The sequence below is a fragment of the Phyllostomus discolor genome, chromosome 8, assembly GCF_004126475.2.
Source record: "Phyllostomus discolor isolate MPI-MPIP mPhyDis1 chromosome 8, mPhyDis1.pri.v3, whole genome shotgun sequence".
Classification (NCBI taxonomy): domain Eukaryota; kingdom Metazoa; phylum Chordata; class Mammalia; order Chiroptera; family Phyllostomidae; genus Phyllostomus; species Phyllostomus discolor.
In genome coordinates this window covers 42006995-42011124 of record NC_040910.2, presented here as the reverse complement: position 1 = coordinate 42011124, position 4130 = coordinate 42006995, and positions in this window count along the sequence as shown.

The window sequence follows — 4130 nt, the reverse complement described above, 5'->3', positions numbered from 1 at the left end:
AATGGGATGATGAGTGGCCAAAATTGACACAACCAAATCAGTCATTTTAGCAGGATCATCTCTTTATGAGATGGGTCTGAGCTTCTGCAGTTTAACAGATCTGATGTAGAAAATGGAGTATGTGCCCAACAATATCCAGCAGGCTGGCCCTCTGGCCCTACTCCCACTGGACATCTCAGAAAAGGATATTGCCCTGCCCTGGTAGGGGCTTTTCTGCCACCAGACTTGGTTCTGATAGGGGACACAAGAGTTGGAAATTTTAGCTTAAAGTAAAAAGTTATAAGCCTAGAAAGTAATGTATATGTTAAAGTTTTTGTTTCAGAAACTACAGATAAGGCCCATCCTGGCTCCTGGGAGAACAGCTGACCTCCTGGGGCACAACTAAAGATTACTAACTCAGGACAACTGAAGGGCATCAGGGCCTTTGTGTTCCAGGGGGAGACAGATGATCACCCACCCCTGGGAGCAGCTAACTGGCCAGGACAGGGATGTTGCAGCTTCTGAATCTCAAAGCCCTCAGTGCACCTGGTTTTCTCCCCCCGTTATAAAATGTCTGGCCTGGAAAAACAAGATAAGATGGTCTGTTAGGTATGAACCCTCCATCTTCTCAGATCACCGGCCATCTGAATAAAACACCTATAAAAATTCAATTGCTGTCATTGCTTATTGGTTTTGGTAGTGGTAGGCAGCCCTAACGTCTGTGTCTTTTCTGGTTTCAGTTCCCTGACTGATTCCAGACAGTGATGCCAGTTGAGGCACACTTTCCCCTTTTCCCTTATCTGAGTACATCCCCTGGAGCTGCCTGAGCTCTGAGAAGCTTGCAGGGGAGTAATATGTAGATCTTCCTGGTCCCTCTCCTCTGAGCTTCTATCTTTCATATGCAAATTCCTTTTTTCTCTGAGCCATTAACTTATTTTCTGTTTTTTTTTTTAAACTCTGCATTTTTATCATGTAAACTCAAAAAAACAAAACAAAACAAAACACCAAACTTCAAGGTAGGGCATTTTGTCCCACTTCCTTGATTTTTGAGAAAACAACTTTAGTTACAGTATAATACAGTAATTTAAAGATCCATTCAGTGACTGTCACTCTCCTGAGTCTAAATTATACAGGACACAAGCAGAACAGTGTTACAATAAAACCACATACGCTCTAGATATATGCTCATAAGTTGATGAATTAGCCAGAACTAGCCCCAAAGTGCTGTTTCTTGGAACAGGGGCTGTTTCCCTAAACAGAAGCTTTTCCTCCCATTCTATCAGATGGAGCTCCAAATAGAGGGTACTCAAACCAGATCGAAAGACGTCCTTTTCCAGACAAAGCTCCTTCAGAGAGTACCCAAACCAAATTGGATGCCATTTTTTTCAGACCGAGCTCTTTAACCAAGAAAGGTACCTTTACCAGACAACCTAAGGCGTGACCCAGGATTTTAAGCTGAACCAGAAAGTGCAATGCTTCAATCAAACAGGATGAATGACGAGAAGCGCCGGGAGTGGGGGGAATCCCCATGTGAAATCACTTGGCAGCTGCTTGGGATTCTCCAAACCCAAACCCCCGGGGCCTCTCAGCCCAGGCAGCCAATGGGACTCCCCGCCAAATACCCAGAATTCTCAGGGAGTCCCAAAGCCTGTCCTGGAATGGAGTCACCAAAACATGAACCTGGAAAAGACACTGGCGTTTGGGCTGCCTGTCACTTCCAAACGCAATAAGCAATGACAGTTATCGAAACTTTATGGGTGCTTTATTCAGACCATCTTGTCTTATTTCTTCAGGCTAGACTTTTTATAACTGGGAATAAACAAGGTGTGGTGAGAGCTTTGAGATTCAGAGAGCATTAGGTGAAAGAAACTGCAACATTCCTGTCCTGGGCAGTTATCTGCTCCCAGGGGTGGGTGGTCATCTGTCTCTCCCTGGAACACAAAGGCCCTGATGCCTCCAGCTGTCCACAGGCAATAATCTTTAGCAGGGTCCCAAGAGGTCGGCTGTTCTCCCAGGAGTCAGGATGGGCCTTACCTGCTGTTTCTGAAACAAAAGCTTTAACAAATACATTACTTTCTAGGCTTGTGACTTTTTACTTTAAACCAAAATTTTCCCACTCTCGAGTCCCTTATCAATACCATTGGCAAATATCTTCTCCCAATAGGTAGGTGTGCTTTGCATTTTGTTGATGATTCCCTTGCAAAAACTTTTTAGTTTGACGTAGTCATATTTGCTTATTTTTCCTTCTGTTTCCCATACCTGTGGAAATATATCAGAAAAAATATTACGAAGAGCAAGGTCAAAGAGTTTACTGCCAATGTTTTTTTCTAGGACTTTTATGGTTTGGGTGTTACGTTATTATCTTTAATCTATTTTGAGTCTGTTCTTGTGTATGGTATAAGAAGGTGGTCTAGTTTCATTCTTTTGCATGTACCTGTGCAATTTAAGGCAGGAGGATTTTTAAAGCTAGGGTGAGCCAACAGATAAGTACTGGAATATGTTAGTAGGAGGTTGGATAGTGTGATTAGGCCTTATGTCTTTACTGATTGCTTCTTACTGCATTTAGACTCCTAGCCTCCTCCAGAAGCAGGGTGATAAGAATGCTCCCTTTCTTGATGAGTACATCTCAAAGGGAAAGCTTCCAGGTGTTTAAAAAAGATATTCCTTGGTTGTGAAACTGACCAGACGCCTAAGGAAAACTTATCTACATTTCAAAGGGGCTTAAGAACTCTGCAGTGAGAAGTTTTCCAAAGTAAATGTTCTGAGAAAAGAGAGAGGTCAGGGGCCTAAATCAGGACTAAATGTGCTTGAGTTTTTAATTTTTTAAAACATTTTCCTTTTAAAAAAGATTTTATTTGTTTATCTTTTTTAAAGATTTTATTTATTTTTAGAGAGGGAAGGGAAGGCGGGCGGGGGGGGGGGGGGGACAGAGAGAGAGACAAACATCAATGTGTGGTTGCTGAGGGTTGTGGCCTGCAACCCAGGGATGTGCCCTGACTGGGAACTGAACCCTCGATGCCTGGTTCGCAGCCCACACTCAATCCACTGAGCCACGCCTGCCAGGGCTATTTGTTTATTTTTAGATGGAAGGGAAGGAGTAGAGAGAGAAAGAGAAGGAGAGAAACATCAATGTGCGGTTGCACTCACATACCTCCTACTGCAGACCTGGGCCACATCCCAAGTCTGTGCCCTGACTGGGAGTTGAACTGGTGACCCTTTGGTTCTCAGGGTGGCACTCAATCCACTGAGACACACCACACAGGGCTATGCTTTGAGTTTAGCTGAGATGAGGTAAAGGTTAAGTCAATTGATATCCAAAATTTCCACAGTTGTTTCAATGTTGTAATTCTTGGTTTTTGAATTTGGTCCCTTTAGTGCAACTCCTAACGAAAGCAGAGGCCTTAGATTATATTTACAATTATCTTAAGGGTTAAAATCAGATGGCAGCTGGAACTGTGAGAGGCAAGGTAGGTAGATATTGAACAACAAATCCAGAATGGCAGCCGGGGTCTGTGACCCACAGATCTGTCCTGGTGGCAACATGTCATAGACGAGGAGACATGAAAAGCAGTGCTCCACTTAGACAACCCCAAAATATCAATGGCAAGCCAGAAACTGTCAGATGTCAACTATCACAAATAAAAGTCAGGATTCATTGTCCAGTTTCCAAACCCAAGCCTGTTTTCAGACTCAAATCCTAGAGGTTAATTGGATGCAGATCCCCCCTTGGAGGCCAGTTGGTGGCAAGGTGACTCCATTGGACTCTATCCATTCTGGAGTAGGCAGCAATTCATGTTTACCAAGGTGAATATTCATTCATTTATGTCATCCTTTCCTGCCTGCAATGCCTTGGGAAACACCACTATCCAAAGATTTAAGACACCCCATTTCTTTATGGTGAAGCAGATATTGAAACCAGAAAAAACAGGCATTTGTGCTTCCTGTCACATACTGAACCCAATAAGCAGAGACAGGGATTGCATCTCCATGGGCACTTTATTCTGATGGCCAGTGATCTGAGAAGATGGTGGGTTTGCACCCTAACAGACCTACTTACATCTCCTTCCAAGCCAGCCTTTTTATAACTGAGAACCAAGTGTGGTGAGGGGTCTTGAAATTCAGGGAAAATTAGATTAAAACCAAAACTACAG